Source organism: Tamandua tetradactyla, chromosome 9 (assembly GCF_023851605.1).
Source record: "Tamandua tetradactyla isolate mTamTet1 chromosome 9, mTamTet1.pri, whole genome shotgun sequence".
Lineage (NCBI taxonomy): Eukaryota > Metazoa > Chordata > Mammalia > Pilosa > Myrmecophagidae > Tamandua > Tamandua tetradactyla.
Window position 1 is genome coordinate 100,612,798 of NC_135335.1, and position 25,012 is coordinate 100,637,809.

At 39.8% G+C, this 25,012-nt stretch overlaps 1 long non-coding RNA gene across 4 annotated transcripts in view; it reads left to right on the plus strand.

The window, feature by feature from the left end:
* LOC143646232 (uncharacterized) overlaps window positions 1–25,012 on the plus strand; it is a 119,302-nt gene that overhangs the window by 87,896 nt on the left and 6,394 nt on the right. For 2 of the 4 annotated variants that reach the window (XR_013157402.1, XR_013157405.1), the window contains 3 exons: window positions 3,917–4,022; window positions 21,996–22,048; window positions 23,441–23,575. This is a non-coding gene — a long non-coding RNA (uncharacterized LOC143646232). The remainder of the gene's footprint in view (window positions 1–3,916; window positions 4,023–21,995; window positions 22,049–23,440; window positions 23,576–25,012) is intronic. The other 2 variants (XR_013157403.1, XR_013157404.1) reach the window with 2 other exon arrangements.

Here is a 25,012-nt window from a genome sequence, read left to right on the forward strand (position 1 = left end):
ACTAGGCTCTGGTACAGGATGCCACTTGAGGAGCCCGGGGCTGTGCGGGAAGGGATGTGTCATTAAAGAAGTTTGTTCCTTACTGGGAAACCAGGGAGGAAGTGTCTCAAGGGAAGCCCCAGCAGTTTGCTCTTGAACCTCAGTAGAGCTTCCACGAGGAGAGTTAGAGGGCTCTACCTTCAGTTCAGCTCATTGTTTTCAAACTCTCCTCAGATCTGACTAAATGTACACGGGGCAGCCATATTGAATAGAGATTAAAGGGTTCTCAGCAGTGTCTAACCAGGTTCCTTTTATATCTGTCTCTTCTGCCAGAAGAATCTGCCATAGATAGGACACCTTTTGGGGTCCCCTTTGATCAAGCTTTTGTAGCCAGAAGCAATGAGTAGGGCACTGAGGTTCTTCTTTCTTTGAAATGCAGGTTCTTATGACATTTACTTCAAACAGACAACATACATTTGCATTAATATTAAAAACCTGATGCAGGGTTTTAATACAGAGAGCATTTAATACAGGGTTTTAATGCACTTTCAAAGTTTCTTTATCTGTACTCAAAGCTTCACCAGATGGTTTAATATAAATGAAAAACTAAGTGGCTTGTTTAGTGGCTTTACTACTTCCACTTGAGAAAGGAGGTTAGGTAGATGTACAGGCTTTTTCCTAAAGTCTTTATTTATTTATTTTTTTTGGGGGGTGCATAATCTGGGAATTGAACCTGGGTCTCCTGCATGGAAGGTGGGTATTCTACCACTGAACCACCTGGGGACTTTTGTCTTCGTTTATTTTTATGACTTTTTCTCTAAATGTAAGAAAGCTGATTACCTCAAAACATTAATGTGCTGGCAAAAATTGTGTATTAACTAACCCAATTTCTGCATCACAGTCTTCACAGCCTTCACTTTGCACTTTGCCTTTTCAGGTCTGAGGTGCATTGCTGCAAAGGAAGCTTGTTTGGATTTAGATCTGGCCCGTTCAAAGCCTGTGCAATTTCGTTAGTGCCCCAGACAGGGCTGAATGGCCTTGAGTGTGGTTTCGACTGGCTGGAGCATTTCTACCTGAGGACTGTTTTTTTCCTCCCCACAAGGTCACCCTGTCATGATATACCTAACAAAATCAGTCGTGATTTCTTAATTTATTTTAATACCCGTGTGCGATGGTCAGGTTCTGGTGTCAACTTGGCAAAACGTTTATGCCCGGTTATCTGGTCAAGTAAGCACTGGCCTGACCGTTGCTGCAAGGATATTTCATGACTAGTTGATAGACTAGAAGGCTGGTGCATTAAATCTCCAGTCAGTTGGTTGCATCTGTGGCTGATTACATCAGTGATCAACTAAGGCATGTCTCCCACAATGAGATAATTCAATCAGTTGGAGCCTTTTAAGGAAGGAGAAAGATTCTTTTCCTGCTTCTTCGGCCAGCGAGCCTCTCCTGTGGAGTTCATCCAGACCCTTCATCGGAGCTGTCAGCTTTACAGCTTGCTCTGTGGATTTTGGACACCTCCATTCCCATGGTTGTGTTAAACCCTTTTATAAATCTCATATTTACATCTCTTCTGTTGCTTCTTTCTCCAGAGAACACTGAATAACACGCAATGTTAATATTTTGTAATAGTTTCAAATGTTTTTTACAGCTGGTTTGTTCAAATCAGGATTCAAACAAGGTCCATATATTGCATTTGATTCTTTTATCTACAATTTTCTTATTCTATACCCCTTTTTAATTTATTGGAGAAAACCAGTCCTTTATATCATACTGTGTCCTACATTCTGAATTTAGCTGACTGCTTTCTTATGATGGTATTTAAGTAGTTCCTCTGTTCCCCATATTTCCTGTAAACTGGCCATTAGATTTTGAAACTTGATTGAGGTTCAGGTTCAGTTTTCTTGGTAAGAATGCTCCTTCTGTGCAGCTCTAGAATTTCTGTTGCATTTTATCTTGAAGAATGAGGACAAGAACAAATTTTAGTAATGCTAAGTGTATTGGGAGGTGACAGCTCCACCCCTTCATTATAAAGTCCCCCATCAACTTTGCACTTAATGATTTATCAAAATTGATCATTTCCAATAGATCCATTGAGATTGAAAAATGATGATTTCCTAAGTCTATCATTCTGTCTGCATTTGTTAGCTGAATTCTATGAGGAATTTTACCATATCACCCTTCTAAATTAGCTGAAGCACAGCTTGTTCAGGAAAGATTAAGTCTTAATTTTTTCCTTTTATCAATTTTCAGAGTAAAGAGCTGGTGCCATTGAAAACTCCAATGGTGACAAATGAGTCTTTTCCTGAGTACCTCTATCAACTACTGAATTAATATATATTTATGTTTCAAGCACTGATCTTATCCTTTTGTGCTAAAATTATCCCAACTTTGCCAATGGGGCCTTTTCAGTTTGACTCCTATATCATTTTGACATAACCTTGTTAGAGTTTGATGTTTTCCTTGCTTTTTGGCACAAAAAAACCCATATCTAACATGTTTTGTAAATCTCCTGCTATGGACCTGAATCAATCATTTCTCAAAAGGAGCTTCTTTTGGGGGGAATAATAATTAAAGATCACAATCTGGGTATGAAGGGAGTTCTGCTCTTAACAAAAGCTAGATGCAATCAGACATAGTTTTCTCCTTGTGACATTGACGTTTTCTAGCTATCCACTAATAGCTATTTATATTTTATTGTGATTTCTCTTAGAGAAAATATCCTTATTATAAATCTAAAACTAAGTAGTCTTGACTTCTTTATCCCTTTGTATATTTTTTTCTGCTTCTTCGATATTATGAGTCTGCTTAGGAGTACAACCATTGAGTTTAACCAAATTAATTCTATAAATTAATAGAGAGGAAGACTGGTAGCAAATACTAAGTAACTACCCTGCATATTTTAAGAGGCCCAAACTATGAAATTTTGGATTCAGAAATTGAACCACAAAATACGCTTCAGTTTTTGGATATTAACAAATTAAAGAAGGTAAATATTGACTCATTTTTCAGTTGGGGAGTTAATATGTTTTCTGTTTTGTAGATTATTTTAGTTTTATGGATATTAAGCATTTTGTCCTTGGTTCAATTATCTGTTCATTTTATTTATGGCAGACATTTCCAATTCTTCAAATTAACATATGAAAAAAGATCTAACTCCAACTTCATTAGTAACCAAATGGTATGCAAATTAAAACAAGAAAGCTTTTATTAAAGCAAATTAGCAAAGATTTTAAAAATTGTATTCAGTGCCAGGGAATTTTAAACCATAACCTCACTGTTTTAGGGCTGCCCTGCTATAATGTTTTTGGGTTCGGTTTCTTGTCTTAAAGAGTATCTACTATTTCCTTCTTTCCCTAAACATCAGGATCTGCCCACAAACTCCCTCTTCTGGCTTGTGAGGCTTGAGCAGACTCAAAGTTGCTCTGCTTAGAATTCAGGGCTCAGCTAATTTTCTCTATAAAGGGACAGAAAGTAAATATTTTAATCTTGGTGGGCAAAGAAGTAATATCAAGATATTATGTAGGTGTTCATATAGCCATTTAAAATGACACCATGGAAAAGATTAAAGAACCAGTTTTAGCTTGTGAGATGTAGAAAAATAGGTGGCAGGCCAGACTTGGCACACAGGCCATAGTTTGCCAACTCCTGACTTAGATCTTTCTCAAGAAAAGACTTGCTGCCCAACTGTGAGGACTATTACCTGATGGCCCTGAGAGGGATTAGGGCCATCTCAACCCTGAGCCAATGTCCCTGCTATTGCAGTGGATCCCAGGCAATGGCTGAGCAAGGTGGTAGAGCAAGTTATGTCCACCCAACACAGGACTCCTCCTCTAGCAGGCAACCCATGATCCAGAGCTCCTCATTGGGCTGGCAGAGACTCTATCAGGTTGGCATCTGGCCCTCCCACCCAATCCTGTTGCCTCCTTTCCTTTCACAGTTGCTGCCCCACAACACAACTTTGGCACATCTGAAGTCATCTTGGCATCAGCTTCCTGGGAAACACCAACTGCAACAATTGGCACTGAAGCTACCCAAGAAAGCAGGTAAGGTAGGGTTTGGGACTGAATTATTTATGCCTGGCTGGGGAGACACATGAACTGGCTGTAAATAGACTCTGAGGAATGCCTGTGTTTTATTCTATTTTTTATTGTTTTTTTCACCCAGATCTCCTATGTTAAAAGTAATCTTCTGTATGTATCTCAAATATTGCCATTGCTAGAAGAAATCTGCAACTGTTCACAGTAACCTAACTTTCTAGACATGCTGGATATTTTTTCCTTTTTTGAGCAAAAGAGTCTTTGAGGTGATGTGTGGCAGAATAGGGCTTTCCATAAGCTCTACTCTAGACGCCTTAGAATGGCATGCCTAATGTTCTGACCTAACCTACTTTCCATTCTAGACTCACATTCTATCATTCCCTTGGATACTCACTCATATACACTCTTATACCACTCAACCATGTGACAGCTTCCCTTCTCCAAATATGAATTCTCTTTTGTATTTCTGTGTCTTTCCTCATATTCTCCTCTCTGCTTCAGTGCCCTCTACTTTTCTTCACAGGTCAAGGCAACCCAAGCCATCTGCTAGACTTATCTGATATCACTTGTTGGTCTTTCAACTTCTCTGTGTTCTCCAGGCAGCTGTGAGATATAGGCAAAGTACTGTTTACCCATTATTTGCCACCTGTGTCCTGACTATGATAGTGAGTGCCATCTCCTCTTCTCTAAACTGGGGTGGCCTCATCTAAATAACCTGTCTCAATAGCCAGGGAGTACAGAGTCAGATTTTCAACCCAGACCTGTCTAATTCCAAAGCCAATGGCATATCTAAAGCTACCACTGTTTTCCATAAGGCCTATAGACAAAGACATCAACTTTTTTTCTTTTCGCAATTATTTGTTTAGCTGTCTAATCTCCTTATAGGATGTGCCAGTTTGAAGCTATTATGTACCCCAGAAAAGCCATGCTTTAATCCTGATCCAATCTTGTGGGGGTAGCTGTCTCTTTTAATCCTGATTCAATACTGTAGGGTGGAAACTTTTGATTAGATTATCTCCACAGAGATGTGGCTCGCCCAGTTGATTAGATGGAGATGTGACTTCACCCATTCTAGGTGGGTCTTGATTAGTTTACTAAAGTCCTTTCAAAGGGAAAACATTTTGGAGAGAGCAGAGCCAATGCAGATGCTTGGAATACAGTTACTTCAGAGACATGGATGTTTGGAGATGCTTGGAGTGCTCACAGAAAGAGAAGATGGCTACGTATGAGCTGAGCCTAGCAGATATCACCATGTGCCTTCTCATGAGATGCTAAGCAAGCCTGAACCCAGAGCTGTGTCCCAGAGAAATTGAATGAAGGCCCACAGAGGCTTAGAGAGGAGACCACTGGCATCAGAAGCTGGAACCAATGAAACTAGGAACAATGACCAGCAGATGCCAGTCACATGCTTTTCCAGCTGACAGAGGTGTTCCCTAGAGCATCAACCTGCTTGAGTGAAGGTAACCTCTTGTTGGTGTCTTAATTTGGACATTTTCACAGCCTTAGAGCTGTAAATTTGTAACTTAATAAATTCCCTTTTTAAAAGCTGTTCCATTTCTGGTATATTGCATTCTGTCAGTTTAACGAATGAATACACAGGAGGATTTATAAATCAGGTTACAGGTTGAAACTATGCCATGTAGGCCATGTAGGCCATGTAGGCCATTCAACAAGGAGAACTATCTACAAGGGTGTTGGAACAGCAGAAAACCAGGGAAAGTGGAGCAACCCAAAGATGAGGTATTATAGGAAGTTGCTACTACCTACCTTGGCCTGAAGTCAACAAAAATGGGGAAATATCCTGAATTCTCTCCTTCCCTGCTCATTAGGCTTCCACCAGTGTCCCTCATCAGTCAAACCCATATAGGAAGTCAGCTGGCAAGAGCAACCGGGCGTAGGGGTAGTCAGGATTCTAAGCTGGCTCCATGACCTTCACCTCGTAATGTTACTGCAATGTTTGCATTACCTTCCAGGCAAAGTGATTTTGCAGATGCAGATGTAATTAAGTAAGCTTACTAATCAGTTGACCTTAAGATTGGGAGATCCTAAGTCTAATCACATGAGTGAGCCTTTTAAAAGTGAGACTGCCACTTACAAACCCCTTTTCCACTGAAGTAGCCCCTCCCCTACTGGTTTGAAAAAGCCTCCATTTCTTTTGTTTGAGCTCCCACCTCCTCATGTTTATTCAAAAGAAGCTTGCTTCACTGCAAGAAAAATTACTGTTTCCTTTCCCTGTGCAGCACCTGCTAAGGCCAATTGAGGCCGGTTTTGACAGGTTCCAGCCCCTGGGCATACCAAACTTTCATTTTAAGACCTAGCGTTATTTGCAATAGAGCATGCTCTGCTAAATCCTGTCCCTTAAGCCTGCTTTCCCCCAACTGGACTAACCCACATCATCTTACCCCATCCTTAGCTACTCCCTTTAGTCTGCCCTTGCTTATAAAACTACAGACTCCATTTTGTTCGGGGAAACTGAGCTGAGGTTTTCCCTCTGGTCTTCTTGCTAGTCGATTATGCAGTAAACTCTTTCTATTGAAATCCTGGTGTCACGGCATTGACTTCTGTGCACATTGGGCAGACAAGCCTGCTTTTGACATCAACAAAAGCAGAGGGGGTTTCTCTGGCCAGCAGCAGAAGGGTAGTCAGAGAGCAAGAGAAGGAATTGATGTGCCCTTGCTGGCTTTGATGATGGAGGGGCCAGGTGTGAGGGCTGGCAAGCAGCCTCTGGGGCCAGAGAACAGCCCCTGGCTGCCAGCAAAGAAACAGGGACGCAATTCCTACAGCTGCAAGGAACTGAATTCTGCCAGAGGTCTGAATGAGCTTGGAAGGGGATTCTTTGTCAGAGCTTCCAGAGAAGCCCAGCTGACACCTTGACTTCAGCCTTGCGAGATCTTAAGCAGAGAAGCCAAAGCCAACTTGGGTTTCTGACCTTCAGGATGGTGAAATAATACTTGGGCGTTGTTTTAACTTACTAAGTTTGTGGCAGTTTGTTACATAGCAATAGAAAATGAATACACTGGAAATTGTAGTTTGCAGTAATATCTGCTGTAATAGCGAGCAGACAAGGGAAGGCAAAGAATGAATTTGAGAGCAAACAACACAAAACCAGAAAGACTATGCCACTTTTCTGGGGGGTGGTGTTGGTACATATCATTTAGCCTAGAAGCTTCTGGTGTATATGGGTAATTCTAGGTTTTCTGAAGGATAGTTACTTCAACTAATGAGAGAGGCTTTATTTGTGATGATCATGAGGCTGTTAGAATTTTGCTAATTATGAATTATTAGTCTGGATGTAGACGAGAATGTTAAGTGGTAATGGCCAAGTCAGCCTTTTCTTTCTGACTTTGATTCTCTCCCTCTGGTTTGGTGTTTGTACTTGAAGAGCACCTACTAAAAGATGGGGTCTTGGGGGTGGGCATGGGGTTGGGTAAAGCTCAGGGCGAGGCAGAGGAGGGCAGGATCCCTGACGGGCGATGAGTAGCCCAGACTGGAAGCTGGGGAAGCAGCTGCTGTTCTCCGCAGCAGAGACCCCAGAACTGGGCACAGGGGGTGACTGAGTCATCCAAGATGTCCTGAAGGGTAACAAATGGCCAGTCCCCAAATGATTGCTCATAACAACCCAGACAGAACCCAGAATTCTCACTGCTTAGCTTTTAAAAATCCATTATATCTTCCAGATAGATGTACTTAGAGGAGCAAAATGGCTAATTTTAGTATACATGTAGAGGAAACAGTGTAACAATAGAGCAAAACTTTAAGGCTCCTTTGCTCAAATATTTGTGAAGCTAATAGCTAAGAGAGAAAAGAGGTGATAGTTTTTTTGAATGCATTTGAGGGCTCCTGGGAGAGGCACAATCTAATTGCGGTGTAATGATCAGCTACAGATAATGGTTTTTGCGCCTGTGGTTTGTGCTACCCGAAGTCTGTATCTATTAACACTAGAAATGTCCCATGACTGGGTTAAGAACCCGCCCCTGCAGCAAAAATCAAAGATAAGGAAAGGCAGGAGGTCTGAGCATAACACCATCAGAAGGTACAGCATTCAGTTTTCCTGAGAACCAATTCAAGCTTAATTATACAGAATTCCAATATTTAACTAATGAAGCTCAGTATACATAATTTTTATTAGTGTATTACATAAATTACCCAACTTTGGAGTAAGGAATTAAAGGGGAAAAAATAATGGTTTGTTTTGCTTTTACAGTAGTAGCTGTAGTGAGGAAAAATAAATGGCACCTGTGGATTAAGTAGATGCAGTAAAGCTCTTATTTACAGGAGAATGCTCACCAACAAATGTAGAAATGATATACAAAATAATATGCTTGCAGGGCATAATGAGATGATTAATCCTGGCAAGTGTCACTATTGGATGCTAAAACTCTTGGCTGAATGGTTGATAGAAAACCAGATGTTCAGATGGTGCTGAAGTACAACCCCCACAGATCACTTGCTGATAGCAAAGGGGAAAAATAAATGTACTTTTTACAGTGAAGAAATTTGGCTATTATAACTCGGTAATGAACAAACCATCTGATCGTCCCACTATTAACATTACTGTGTGACTCCTGAGATCATGCCTTATAAATCATATGGTATTGCTTGTATCCTCATCAATAATGTTTAAAAAGGAAATTAGATCTAAAGCCTTTCTTAGATTAGAGTTAAAGGAAACACAAAGCAGCAAAGAACAAATTAAGTGACTCTCAGAGGAAACAATTGGGCACATTCTAATCGTGGGATTTCTATATGACAGGGAAGCTGGCAACAGATCTGAGATTCTAAGTGGGCAGATTTGAGAGGAAGCAGACTATGGATTCATGTAGATGATCATTTCTAGAAATTCTAGATAGTAACTCATATAGGACTGTATGCATGGAAGCCATTTGTGTTATAATTATATGCACATATCATAAGTGTAGTGCTTATTGAACACTTAGTATGTGCCAGACATTCTTTTATGCATATTGTGAGTAAACCATTTAAACTCACACAATTGCTTTGAGGATATGCATTATTGTTATCTTTGACTTAAAAATGAAGAAGATGAGATGTAAGAATTCACTTGTCTAAGATTGACCCCTTGCCTGCTGATCTTCCCGAAGAAAAAGAATTGCTTTGCTACAAAGTTCTATGGAAACTTATCAGGACTGATTGCCTTAAACCGTGGGCCATAGCTAAGTGTAAGTTTTGATCACTATATTCATCTTGCCTGGGGAGGGGCTGGTGCTTCCCCAGCCATGATTGTTGCAATGATGGATCCTGCCATTCATTGGCTTGGACTCCATCTCCCTGATCCTGTAGGCAGAAGGACTGGTGCTGCCCTCAATGACCAAAACTAGGCTGGGAGGATAGAGCTGGAGGCAAGATCCTTCCTATCATGTTGCTATTGAATTCCAGCCCCTAATCATGCCAGTGAGACTCCTGTGCTTTCCTAAAGATGCTGCTTATAAGCTCTGCAACCTAAGGGTGGGGGTCCCCCCTCGGGAAGTCTGGCATCCAGATCTGCCAGATGGCTGTGCGCTTTACTAGAATGGCTAACTAGAGAACAGTGCACCTAGTTCTTTTCTTATCTCCATTAGTGTTCCCCAATGAATGCTGCTCCACAAAGTTGGCCATTTGACCTTATTTGCACCACAAACTAAGACACAGGGAGGAACTTGCCAAGTTCACATAGCAAGTAAATGGTTAAAGTGAGATTTGAAACCAGACAGCCTGAGTCCTGACTCTACCATCTCTTGCTCATGATCTCTAGTGGATGGATTTTTGTGTTTTATGTTACTGCTTTTCTCCATCATGCCTAACATCGAGCCTTGTACACGCATTCTCACAAAATATTTGAATGACTGTAACAGTTATGTGAAATAACAAACAAGGGAGATAGCACTGAGCTAACTAGAACTATTTGAGAAAGCTTGACCAGCAAATTCTCTCCATACAAGTTACAAATGCTTTACATTTCATTGCTAGACTGTTGTAAAAGTTCACCCAATTTAATCAACTGTTACTGACCCTGTCAAGTAAGTGAAAGAGCCTGTAAACAACTTTTGCTGTTTTCCAGTCAAGAGGAATCCAGAGAGTTTAAGAAAGTAAACAGTTGATGTTTAATGATGTGATAGAGACTTTTAGTCTTAAGATATGAGGCAAGAGATAAAGATTGGTATGGAGTAGTTGTATAAGACCTATCTGTCTACAAGTTGGACCCTAAGTAGAACAGGAGGAAGCACAGGATTTGAATAGAGGAAAAGAAGAGAAAGAGAGAATTGCCTACAGGCATAATAAAAAGCACAGATGCAGAAACAATCACAGAAAGTATTGCCGGCCAGTGAAGAAGGATCATGATCTAGATTTCGAGATTTATACTTGAAGACAATGAGAAAAGTTAGAAGAAATGTGATGAGACATATAAGGTTCCAAACATTATAGGTGAGTTCGTGATTTAGGATGTGGTTAAGTGTTCACAGGTAGCCCAAAGGAATAGTAAAGGAAAGCAGAGCTTTGCAAAAATTAATCTCACAGTGGTATTCAGAAGGACTGGAAGGAAGATGAATTTGAAGGTTATTTATGGACTTCCAGCAACATGATGGACTGAGCTAATGCAGACAGATGCCCCTCCCACTGGCAACACTCAGAGATATTGAATAAAATAGCAATTGGGTGATGGGCAATGGTGATAAAAATGATAAAACAGTATGGTAGACAACATGAAGAGTGGAAGGGGGAATATCATATTTAAGACTCTAAGATCCGTAAATGTAACATGTACACCTGTTTGAAAATACAGTACCAAAAGAATAGGAAGAACACATACTTTTCAATTCGGTAGCAGGAATAAAGAAAACACTCCAAAGAGAAGAAAGCAATAGTGCCTCTTGGAGCATAACGGTAGAGTACACTATGAATGGTGCGTCCTTTCTGTCAATGGTATTAATCATGGGGTGGGAAGGGCACACATCAATTTCAGAATTGGGGCTTACTCTGAAATTATTAAATTACTAGGGAAGGAGGGAGGCAAATGGAACTGGAAAAGGGCTCAATATCAACTCTTACCTGTGATGTTTTGTTTCTTAAATTACATCTGCAGAAAATATCTGTATCTCACTAGATAGATCTATCTAATAATGACTAGAAAGATGTGTAGTATTATCTAATTTACTATTGTATAATAAAATATTTCAAAAGGTATTAGAGTAACTGAAGCTTGAGGAGAAGGGTCTCATTTAAGATTAGCTGAGAAGAGACTTGTAAATTATGTCACTGTCAGAACCTCCACCCCTAGCAAGAACCCCTAATCCGTATCCATGAAGCTGGTATGGCAGCGAGATATGAAGGTAGATTCATCAGTTCTTGAAGATCTGTGCCTTCTTTCTTTTGTAACTGATCTCTTCAGATTCTACAAGACAAATGCTACCAAGCTCTGTACCAGAAAAGAAAGATGCTCTAGAGGTTTGTTCTGAAATCTGTTTATAGTGCCCTCTAGTGGCAGCCCATAAGCATTCTTTAGTACAAGGCCCACTTTATCTGTATTGGAAGTTAACTCTGTATATATTGTGTATATTAATGAAACATAAATTGGATTGTGTTTTGCTTATTAAGCAAAGATGAGCAATGCCAGAGCAATTGGCTTCTCAATTTTATTTTTCATTAGTCCCCTATAGTGAAAGGATCATGCTTTTCTTTTTAAATATAGGTTAAATCTGTTGAATTTGTATAAGTAAAACATTGTTAATATAACAGGTTAATCTGTTAAGTTTGTATAACATTGAAATTAAAACAAAATAGTTGCATTGAGGTTTCTATATTTGCCAGAGTTGTAGTGGTTCTTTGTCTGATGATGTTAGTCAACCAGACTAACTATATTAGTGATAATTCCATTATTATTTATAACTTGACACAACCTTATTTAATTTGAATCTGGCATCTTTTAGACCAGTGTTTTTAAATTGGGGATAAATTTTAGGCTTACCCATAAACTTTTATTGAAATATGGATTTTAGGAATTACTCCAGATTTACTGAATATCCTTACTTGATATAATCGGTATATCCTTGACATATTCTTGGTATAGTCTTAGTATATGCTGGGCATATTCTTGGTATATTATATATAGTATATTCCAAGAGTATTATGTGTAAACATTGTATCTTTTTTTTGTATGCTGTATGGCAGGGTCACATTTCATTCTTTTTTTCATGTGAGTATCCGTTATTGCAGCCCCATTTGTTGAATTTTTGTTTTTGCTTGCTTGCTTCATGTTTGTTTTTGGGAACTGCATGGGCGGGGAATCGAACCTGGGTCTCCCTTATGGCAGGCAAGAATTCTACCACTGAACTACTGTTCTAGTCTGCTAGCTGCCGGAATGCAACACACTAGAGACGGATTGGCTTTTAATAAAAGGGGATTTATTTTGTTGGTTCTTCAGAGGAAAGGCAGCTAACTTTCCACTGAGGCTCTTTCTTATGTGGAAGGCACAAGATGGTCTCTGCTGGTCTTCTCTCCAGGCCCCTGGGTTCCAACAACCTCCCCCGGGGTGACTTCTTCCTGCATCTCCAAAGGCCTGGGCTGAGCAGCGAGTGCTGAGATGAGGAACGCTGAGCTGCTTAGCTGTGCTACATTGCGTTCTCTCATTTAAGCACCAGCCGATTAAGTCAAACATCACTCATTGCAGCAGACACGCCTCTTAGCCGACTGCAGATGTAATTAGCAACAGATGAGATTCACGTACCATTGGTTTGTGTCCGCAGCAACAGAACTAGGTATGCTCACCTGGCCAAGTTGACAACTGAATCTAACTAACACAACTACCCTTGCACCCACTATAACCAATTTTTTTTTTTTTTTTTTTTTTTTTTTGGCATGGGCAGACACCGGGAATCGAGCCTGAGTCCCCTGCACAGCAGGCGAGAACTCAGCCACTGAGCCTCCATTGCCTGCCCTATCCATTTTTATAAATTCAAAAATTAGTCAATTTTCACTGACTTTGAAAATTGAGTAGTCATTGTCCCTATAGAAATTTTGTCTAAAACTGCTTTGGATTGGCTTTATTATCTTTGTTTTACACGTCACAGGAATAATTGAATTTCCTTGTGAGTTCTATTATTTTTGTTCTGACCTCTCAACAGACCTTACACTTTGAAAATCGTTCGCAATAAATTTACCACGGACACTTCAATTCTTAATTGTCTGCAGACAAAGGGCGTTTTTCTCTAATGCAGAGAAGACTCTACAATTAGCTTCTGGCCGGGGTTTGTGTCTGAAACAAACACTGTCTCAGAAACCCATGGGAAATAACTGTATCAGGCACTTTTAACTATTGACACTTCAAAGAATAGATTCTTAGATTTAGGCTTCTGTTGGGATTTCTTGGACACTTTTCAATCCATTCCTGTGCACGGAATCAAGATTTCCATCTTTTTAGTTGAGAAGCAGACACCTTCATATGACTGCTATCTCAAATTACAATGGAGCAAGAATCAATTAAAAGGACTGAATGAACTGATGAAGGATGGTGTAATTATATGTTTGGAGGAATATTATTGATGTTGTTTAATGATATATTTTCTAGATCTATAAGGAAGCCCCTCACTTCTTAAGCTATCTGTAGCCCATAATAATTTGGTAGAGTTTGCTTCTGTAAACTGAAAAAAACATTTTTAAATGATATATTTTTCCCACTGGCCCTGCTCCCCAACTGCTTAAATTAAAAAACTATGGTTGCATGTTCTTACTTTTCATGGCAGTATAGTTATTTGAAAACGTGCAATAAGTCTCTGTCTTCCTTTTTGCAGGACAGAATGGGAAAAATTGGTTGGGCAATCAAGGCTTTGACTGTAATGTTATATTTGGAAAGAGGCTCATTTAATCAGATGTGACCAGACGCTCCTGAGGAACTAAGGCACTCTATAAAGCCATTGCTTCCAAAGTCCTCCCAGGAAAACCCTCCTGGCATCTGGCTTACGGGGTCCAGCCTCACAGATGGTGAGGAACGTCAGTTCCTGCAGGGCTGAAACCTTGTGGGTATTCTGAGAATCTCAAGAACAGAGGCGTTAGCTCATATTTATAATTACTGCTGATGAAATCTGGTGGGGAGAAATTCTCAGGTCTTAGGAGAGCAGATAATATAGACTTTTAAAAGTCCAATCTGAGATTCCTTAAAACCTTCAGCAAAGCAAACTTAAGAAGGCCTATGAACCTCTCTCTATAAGCTAACTCGGTGGGTAAACTTACTGCCCTTCCCCCTACGTGGGACATGACTCCCAGGGGTGTGACTCTCCCTGGCAACGTGGGACAGAACTCCCAGGATTTGCTGGGACCTGGCATCATGGGACTGAGAAAGCCTTCTTTTTTTTTTTTTTTTTTTTTTTTAAAGAGAGGGAGGAAGGGAAGGAAAGACAGAGAAGGAAGGAAGGATAGAAGGAAGGAAGGGAGGAAGAAAGGGAAACATCTTTAAACATTTTCTTGTTTTATTATATTTTGTTTGTTTGTTTGTTTTTTACATGGGCTGGGGCCGGGAATCGAACCGAGGTCCTCCGGCATAGCAGGCAAGCACTCTTGCCCGCTGAGCCACCGCGGCCCGCCCTGAGAAAGCCTTCTTGACCAAAAGGGGAAAGAGAGGAATGGGACAAAATAAAGTTTCAGTGGCTGAGAGATTTCAAACAGAGTCAAGAGGTTATCCTGAATGTTATTCTTATACATCATATAGATATTTCTTTTCAGTTTATGGTGTATTGGAGTGGCTAGAGGAAGTACCTGAAACTGGAGAGTTGGGTTCCAGTAGCCTTGATTCTTGAAGATGATTGTATAACAATATAACTTTTACAATGTGACCATGTAATTGTGAAAACCTGGTATCTTATGCTCCTTTTATCCAGGGTATGGACACGTAAGTAAAAAAAATATGGATAAAAATAAATAATAGGGGTGACAGGGGTAAAATGAGTAGATTGAAATACTAGTCATCAATGAGACGGAGGGGTAAGCGTTATGGGGTATATGAGTTTTTTCTTTTTTCTTTTTATTTCTTTTTTCTGGAGTGATGAAAATGTTTTTAAAATGATCGTGGTGATGAATACACACCTATATGATGATATTGTGAGCCATTGATTATACACCATGTATGGACTGTGTGTGAAGATTTGCCAATAAAAATATGAAAAAAAAGAAAAAGAGAAAGGCTTACTAATACTCTTGCTGCATCTATGTTAACTATCAGGCAAAAGTGTATAGCTTTTCTTACTGGTCTAAATGCATCTATATTTGACAGGTATTAGTAGTCTGATTAAATTTTATGGTTTAATATACTATTAATATAGTCTCTGGTTCTTTCTTTATAAATGATTTATTGTACAATTTCTTGGCTCACCATTTAATATGAATGAATTGAACAGAAGAATGCAATCTTTAAACTTCTCAAATTCATTTCTTCCTCTGGGCTAGGGACATGTGCATAAAGCTGAAGGGAAGATAGAGGATGTTTAAGGGGAAAATAGACTTTAGGAGATGAAAGAGTGAAAGTGGAGAAGTTAAGGTTAGATTTCAGAAATATTATATAGGATTCCCGATAGCAACTCATTCCCTTTGTCCTTTTCTGCAGCCATCAGAAGTAAGGGGTATTTTAATTTTATACTTTATTCGGAGGAAACATAGTTTTGCCCTAAAGGAATGTTTTATTCCAAATCATGATGATTTGAAGTAAACTTAGATTTTCATCTACACAAATATCTATTAATTTCTTATTCCTTTCAGCGTTTTCTCTCAAATTCCAGAAATGAAAACTGTAGAAAACAAAATAACTTAAACTATGTTTATATTTTGTTCTCTGCATTTCACAGTATACTTCTGGCCACACACAAATGCTGGATTCAGTCTTGAGTATTTTCATGTGCTAATGTGTGTACGTGTGTGTGTGTTTCCCCTTAACTCATCCCAATTGATTTAAATTACTCACTTAGTTCATATTGCTTGCTAAACTGCAAGAATATAAATATAATTTCTTTAAGGCCACAGCAATGAAATGGCATTAAAATATGTTTAAAATGGGAGTGCCAAGTTGGATGGCCTCTGCCCTGGTGGGTTTTTCTTCCCCTGGTTTGCCTGTGTTAGCTCAAGAACTGCAACTGCAGTGCTGTTTGATGAGGGCCCCCTGTGAGGTTTCACACCAGCCCTTACCTACATTGAAATGGGTGTTTTGTGCGTGTTTTTAACCTATGTTTTCCCCAAAGTTTCCATAGGATGCATGTGCCCACTGCCTGGCATTTTCACTCACCATTGGGGAGCTCTCTGACATAATCCTCTAATCATATATGGTGGGGTGGGGCGGAGGACATACAGCCTCCTCTGCAGTGCAGCCCAATGGATAAGAGCTTGGGCCCTGGAGCTCCACTCCCCACATCCCAGCTCTCCACCTACAAGTAAGTTATTTAAACAATCTGTGCCTTAAGTTTTCTAATCTGCAAAATGGACTTGGCTACATTCCTTAGAGAGTTGTGAAGACTAAGTAAGATAATTTCAAATAAAGAGCTTCACATATGGCTAGCATATATTAAGCCCTTAGAAGTTCTCTGGTGTTATGTTACTACAATATTATTTTCTTAGCCACACAGAAGACATTATCTTTTCATGGTGTTCCGGTAGATGTTTAAGGGAAACGGGAAATCCCAAAATAAGACATTGTAGAAATTGGCACAGTGGTAAACTCCTGATTGAGCTCAGTTATATTTCCTGTGTGATTGGTAAAAATGGCAGAAAAGCTTTAGAAAATGCTTGCTTGGAACTCTTCAGTATTTGTCGAAGTTCTTTTGCCTCGAAGCATAGCTGATATCTGAAGCTTTTAATGAACTTCTCTTAATAAGACTTTAGAAAGTCTGTTGCCTTTTTTTTTAAATTTTTATTAATAAAACCAATCAACATACAATATGAACATTCTTTTTTTTTATCACATAGATGTTTATTCATCATCATGATCATTTCTTAGTACATTTGCATCAGTTCAGAAACAGAAATAAAAAGAAAACAGAAAAAAATTCATACATACCATACCGCTCACCCCTCCCTTTCATTGATCACTAGCATTTCAGTCTACTAAATTTATTTTAACATTTGTTCCCCCTATTATTTAAATCTGGAGCCTTTTAAGCAGCCTATTAAAGGAATTTTGCTTTATGTCATGTTTCTCCCTTGACCTCTACTTAGGTAGGAAACCATTAGAATGGTTTAATTTAACAAGTTTGATATATATTTTGCCTTTCTCCCATCTTATTTTCTATCCATGCCCATGTATTGTATAGGTTAAAACAGGACTACCTTTTTCTCATATATAACTTTTATATGTCATCAGTTTATGGCAAAGCATACAACCCTGTTTGGAGTTATACCCAACAATTGTTGGCTGTCATTCTTATCTGCTTACTAGAAGGAGACTTTATCACTCTGCAAATATCCTCTACACCAAGTCTTCCCAGAGGACCCTAAGCAGTGTCTCATTGGTTCACAAATGAGCCTGTGCTTGAGTGAGTCATGCCTTGCCCACTTCCCTGTCACTTTTTGGAGAAAGCCACCCTGCCCAGGGTGCTGAGTCTCAGACCACAAATGCCTCCAGTTACTAAATGGCAAGTCATGCCCTTCAGTCCTCTGGGCCCACATGGTGCAGAAATGGGTGGAATGCAGTTCCTTCCATGGCGTTCAGACCTGGTCTGAGGGGCAGGGCTGAGCACCAGATGCCAGACGGACCCCTCCACCATGTTGGTCTGTCCCCTGTGGGCTGTGGATTCTGACGCCCTTGCGGGTTGCAACACTGATGGCCGAAGCTCTGGGTCCTTTTCTAGATCTGCACCATGTGGTCTCCAGTTCCTGAAAGTGGTTGACCTGGTGGCTAGAGCTGACCTTCTTATGCCCACCTTCACAATTCTGGTGGCAAAGCAGTGAACCCAGTGAGCTCTCTTATCTGGATTCTCAGGTTTCTGGGCCTCACCCTTGTTAGTTCCTTCCGCAGAGGGTTTCAGCCTATGGCTTGGCATTGTAGAACTGTTTTCCTGCCAGGCTCCAATGCTGCCTTCCTCCCTTGGTCCTAAAGAATTTTCTTTGAAACAGTGAGAATTCACAGCCTGCTCTCTCATGAAGTGTGAAATTCCACAGTGCTGGTAAGTTGTATGTGTTCCAACATGGTCAGATTTGTCAGACCCTCTTCTATTGCTCCTTCCTATGTTGCCTTCTGCAGCAGACTTGCAAGGTTTGCTTCTCTTCCCATTTAATGCATGTCTAATGCTTTCTCTGTCTCTTCAAACGATGGGAAGCAATTGTCCATAAACTACAACCCATTTGCAGTTTTGGAGACACGGATGAGAATTCAGTGTGCAGCCCTCTTCTCTCAGTCAGGCCCTAGTGCCTAATTGACATGGATTTCACAACCCTCTCTCTTTGGAGGTGCATTCTAAACCTTAACCTTTCCACTACTGTCAACCGCAGGCAGTCCTTAGCTCACCATTCTATTTCCTTTTGGTCTTTGAAGGCCCTGGAGCAACGACATAGGAATTTTTGACCTGGATGCCTTGATTAAAACATCTCAGAGGCCTATACCAGAGGAGGTCTGTAGGACTGCATGTAAAACTTCTGAATATTTTTCTGAAATAAAATTTTGGAATTTTGTTTATGGTTTCTCTGTTTGTTTGGGTTCCTGCAAAAGCAGACCCTAAAACAAGGAATTAGATGCAGGTTAATTATTTGAGACGTGATTCCAGGAAACAGTGAGGCAGAGAAAGAAAAAAACATACACTAAAGGACTGCTCCTGGGGGCAACTGGGGTAAGTTCTGCTAGGGCACACTGAGGAACTTTGTAGAACATGCCTCAGAATTGTCCCCTGAAGGACAGAGAATTTAGGGTATTTGTCTACAAGCTCCTGCCCATCTTTGGTTGCAGGTTGATCACAGGGTGTTAACTCCCAAGCACCGCCAGCCAGCCCTGCACATTCTCAGGCAGCGAGAAGCAGGTGCCCTTCAGACTTAAGGGAATTGTCTGCAGGTGACTTCCGGGGTGGCCACTGGCAGCATTAGTCATTGTCTTTCCAAGAAATGAAAACAGATTTCCTTTACTTCTGTTGTGCTATTTTTAAGTGGTAACATGCTAATCTTTTGAGGCTTTGAAAATTAAATCGTGTTTTCCCCACCAACTTTTCTCACCAGCCACTTCTCGTGACTTGTATGCTAGAAAAGGGAAATACCATACGGGAATCTTAAGTTGCTGTTACCACGTATGGGTTCATAATCTGTCTGCAGTCAGGGCTTGGCTCATCATCCACCGAATTTCCAATGTTCTCGATTGACAGGCTGCAGCAGAAGGGCATCAACAGAAAAATTGGGACCCATGCCCACAAAAGATCCACCCTTTCTCCCAATGACATTGGAAACAACTTCTTCGAGTCCTGGGAAAGAAAAAATCTGAATTTCCTTCCCATTGAGAAAAACTACTTGGGCTGGAGTATAACATATCTCTACTCTGCTACTGACTGGCTTACTGCTGGTTCTAAGCCTCACATTGCATGAGAGTTATGTATGGAGAAAAGAAAGGGGGGAAGAGATTGATGGGGCAGAGACAACTGCTTCATTCCTTCCACTCTCTGCCCGCTCAACCTCAGAGACTGGGTCTGATGCCTTAAGTGGCACTGTGTCTTAAGTGGCAGTTGAAGGAGCTGTTGATAGCAGCAATTTTTTGAGATGTGGTGTAAAAAGTAGTGCTGTCTCCAGCTCTAGCAGGCCAATTGTTACATAGCTAGAGAGACATTCTCTCTATTTCTGTGCTGTGCCCTATATGGTATCTGGAGAGAAGGACTAGAAACTATGTGGCCCTTTCAGCATGGGAGGGATTTGCAGCTTTGGGACCCTGACTGAGAGGTATCCTCACAGAGATCTGGCAGTGGGCCAGCCTCCCTGAAGTAACTGGAAGCACCAGGCATCAACGGAAGGGCAGAGAATCTCAGGGGGAAACCAGCCCACCACCATCTTGCATCTCCTACTTAATTAATTAATTAATTGATTGATTTTTCATAAACCACAAAAGAAACTGCCCAAAGTTTTCAACCTGGGTTTCCTTAAAATATAGAGAAAATGTAAAAGACACTTGTGAAGTAATTGGAATACAAAATTCCTTTTGTATTTTTAACTTTTCCCCATTTTCAGTTGTTTTCGTCACATTTTATTTGACAGCTATTTTTAAAGCAATTTACTTTTACGTAATTGTTCTAATATATACAACTTAGTCTCTTTTTTCATTTTTATAAATAAAACATTCCTTCTTCCCCCCTCCCTCTATCCTTCTTTCCCCAGTAACCTCTAATCTGCTTTCTATATCTGAGAATTTGCTCTTTCTGGTCATCTCTTATAAGTGATACCACACAATTTTTGCCTTTATGTGTCTTGGTTGTTTCACTCAACATAATGATTTCATGATTCTTCTAGTTTGCAGCATGTATTATAACTTCATTTTTTTCTTATGGATGAATAATATTCCATTGTGTGTGTATACCACATTTTGTTTATCCATTCATTTATTGATGGACACTTGGGTTGTTTCCACCTTTTGGCTATTGTGATAAAACTGCTATACACATAATGATTTGTGACCCTGTTTTCACTCTCTCTGGGTATATACCTAGAAGTGGGATTTCTGGGTCAAATGGTAATTCTGTATTTAATTTTTTGAGGAACTGCCATATTGCCTTCCATAGTGGCTACACCGTTTTCCATTCCTACCCAAAAGCCAAGGTTATTTTGGGGAAAGCCAGCGAAATTGGAAATAAAGACAAACTCGATAGTGTAGGGATGAGGCCTGAATATAGAAGGCCTGGGACATTTGGGGTACAGTCAGAAAACTAACACGTCTTTAGCAACTCCTCTAAATGGAAGTAAAAAAATCTGTTTCTCTTTCTGTCAACTTCTTTAGTACCCTCCAAATATAGATCAGAGGTACGAAAGAAATCAACTTCCAGTAAGCTGAATAAATGGTTTCCTAGTGAATAACTCCCCTCTAAGCCTTCAAGCTGAAAGCAGTGGGTATCATATGTGAATGTGAATATCCTGCGTTGAATTGATTCATTTGTGTGGGTTTGGGCAGCTCTATTGAGCTCCTGGCTTGTTTTCATGGGGTCTTTTTTCTCTGAGCACCAAGTTTTAGGCAGTAGCTATAATTATGATGATTAGTTCAGAAAGTGGTTATTAACCAAGTTGTTCTATTTTACTACCACTTTATTTAAAAGCAATTAAGTTGGGAGAAAACATGAGCCATACTTCTCTTTAGAGTTTCAAAGAATACAGTTAAACACAGCTTTCCTTTCATTTCTAATGAGGGTCTACAGGTTTCTATCAGAAAACAAACTAAACAAACAACAAGCAAAACCCTAAATACTAACTTAGTTCATTGTGCATTTTCCTTTTGGTGTTCCAAGAGATGTCATTAGTTTCTCAAAAGGTGTTCTATGGTTAAATAAGTGGCGACCAATGGGTTAAATAATGGAACAGGCGTGATTACTGCAGGACTTCTCAGAGACATTAATATGTTCACTGAGCTGGCCAACTCCCTGGAGGGGGAATAGGAATGCCTCCCATGAGAAATAAATCTGGGACACTGCCATATACCTTGCAAAACACTGGTGCTCTAAAACCCCAATTGAAAATACCATATGTGATAGACAGAGAAGTACCACCGAGATCCCCTTTTGAGCAAGGCCTGGCTGCCCAGCTGCATGGAATTCAGTGGCGGTCTCCAGCTGTCTGTAGCTTCAGATTCTGTCTTAGCTGCAAAGAGTCAATTTGTCCTTTCACTCATCTGGTGACTGAGTTAGGTGGGAAGAAAGGACCTGCTATCTTGTGCAGCTCTGATGTGCAATTCTTGTTCAGATCCCCATGCTGGGCTGGGCAAGGCTTTGCTGTTACTGCATTATTGTTCGATTTCTCCCTCTGCCCAAATCTGCAGCCTCCTCCTTCTTTTCACAGGTGCACACCCACAATAACCATCTCATACCCCAGGTGCTTCCATAAAAGTTAAGGTGGGTCACTACTTAGATTATAATATATGAGATACTGTACTTCATGAATGAGGATACTTGCATGTCAATTTTGCTGACATTCTCTTGATTCTTAAGGTGGAAAGAGTTAACATTTGTTACACATTTAAATTACTTCTAACCAAGCATTTGGTACATAGGCTATTTATAAAATGAATGTCTTCTATAATGAGCTGCTAATTTATTCTTTATCTAACATGATCGATTAGATTGAGTCAGTATTTTTATCTCAAAGATATATTTCAAGTTTTTTAAATTACAAAGCCCAATGTACAAAAATGTGTTGGATTCAAGGTGGCTGAAATACTACACACCATATTTTGTAATAGGGTATTGTTAATAGCATTAATTGAATAAAATAAATAAAATACAATTGAAAGTCTGTCAGCTATTCATGGGTCCTACTGGTTGAACTAAAGTAGGCTTAATTTGAGTATTAAAATTATTAAGGAGGTGAAGAAAGATTCTAGATATTTTCAAAACTTCATAACATTAAGTGTTGGTGGCTCAGGCACTTCTAATCCTCTTTATGCTAGTGATATAATAATAATAAAAGAAGAGGGAGAAAGAGCAATATAATCAATTTAATCAGTATTTGGATTATAAATGCACAAAAAAAGGGGAGAAGTGAGTTGAATAGACAGTGGCTGAAATAAAGTTTAGTAAAGGAAAGTTGTCAGTGGCTGAGACCAGTTAAGTTTGGGTACTTTAAAGATAAGGAAAACATTCAGGGTTCCCCTGGGCAGGAATTAAGGAAGTGACGGTGGGGAGACATGGGGTCAGGCCATCCCTGGTCCCACCAAGTAGCAGTTAGCCTTGGAGAGCTTGCCCATTCTAAGGGCCCCAGACGGGACAGAAGGGAAAGCCAGGACTGGAGCAGTGTCTAATGGGTTTGGGCTGTTCATGTGTTCTAACTCAAGCATCGCAACTAAAGCCCAGTGAAAATGTTCCCCCTCTCCATCTGTGTACAAGCAGATGCAAACTATTCCTACAATTGTATGTGAAAGTTGTTGGGTTTTATGTCAATGGCACATAAACAGAGGGTTATAAACAGAGACAGCACGGATATTGCCATTTTCACTGATTTTATATTCCATAAGTATATTTGATCATTGACTCCCTTTTTATTATAGTTTACTTTTATTGAATTCTTAGTATATGGCAGACATTCTTCTAGCCAAATACATGGGTTAGTTCATTTAATCAAGTCTTCAAGGGACTGGTGTTAGAGATTCTCTCTGTACCCCAAGTCTATATCTTTACCTAGAGGATTTCTTGTCTCTAGCCTAGTTATGGTGTTGAGTCAAGTCTGCAAATAGATGGACTAAAATACAGAATCAGGAAGGCTTGTGAACAGAAAATCCATTTTTCCAGGGGACCAGGCTGAACATCCTAGGAACAGAAGAGAGAGCCCATTTTCCAGGGGTAGTAAATGGAGGCATGGCAAAGAGGAGCAAGAGGAACCCATTTTCCAAAATGTACACAGTGAGGAGCACAGAAAGAAATGAGGTGAAAAGCCAATTTCCTGTTTTGAAATTTATCTGTAGACATATATAATTTAAATGCACAGGTAAGAGACTAGTGCATTGTTAAAAAATTTAAAAATGCAGAAACAAGAAAATTTACTGTAGCTTGATCTCTATCCTCAGACGTTTCAAATGTCTTTGCATTTTATATATCTATAGCTACACAGTTAATTGCCTATTGAAAATATGGAGATTTTTCATATTTTAAATAAACAGGATCATGTGCATAATATGCACCTTAAATCTTCACTCAGTATTTCTGGCTCATGGTCCCATGACTACCATCCTCAATACAATGACAACAACTTCTGCGTGGTATTCTAAAACATGGACATACCTTGACAAATATCACCAGTTCCCTATTGATAGACACTTAGCATATTCCCAATCCTTCACTTATTGGTAATATAATGAACATGATTGCATATGCCTCTTTATAAATGCGAGCAAGTGTTTCTCCAGAGAACATTTCCAGCACAAACAAGTGAGCCTGAATATCAGGTCCAAATTCCACTCTGGCTCTTTTGAGCTGTGTATTGGGCAACTTTCTTAACCTCTCAATGCCTTTGTGCCTTTATTTCCTCACCCCCCAATGGGGATAATAATAAAATGTCTTCATAGGATTGTAGTGAGGATCACATGAGTTGATATCAAGTGCTGAGTGCAGGGACAGGACATTTTGTGGTCTATATGAGCATTGGATACTGTTGCTAAGCCCAAGTATATGAACCTATTAGATTTTAAATAGATGATGCTGGCGAGTTAGTCAGAGGCAAACCCTGCCTACTTTGACCGACACTTTCAAGACAAAGAAAAATTCCTTCCCGTAGCATACAGAGTGTGGAATGAGAGGTGACCGGATTTATCTTAATAATAATAATATGCTTCTATTTACTCTGGAAACAATATGTCCCAGGCCCTGTGTTTATAAACATCTCAATGAGTTCTCAAAACAAGCCTCTGTGATATGGGCTATTTTATTTCCGTCTTATTGATGAGATAAAAAGACCCAAAGTATTGGGAATAAGCAATGACTTTCTTCTTTAAACTTACTGCCTCTATGCATTTATATGTACCCAGTCCCACATGTATACACCCACAGATAAATGTGTATGTACATGTGTGTATACAGTTTCCTATAACCCGTGACTCAGTAGGTTAGATTGTTTGCAAAGACCACTGTTATCTGAGCTGTTTATCTCAAAAAGAGAACAGAGAAATGTCTCTGACCTATATATTTGGGTTATAAATCAGACAAAATAAAGAAGAGCGAAAAAACAAAGTGAGGAAAGATGAAAAGATCCTTCTTCTACAAGTGCTGGCATGACCTAGAGCTCTGGTTCTTGAAATAAAAGGGAACACCTTTGTTGGAGAGCTTCTGGAATTCCTAACTTTCCTCTGTGCTATAAGCTGCAGAACC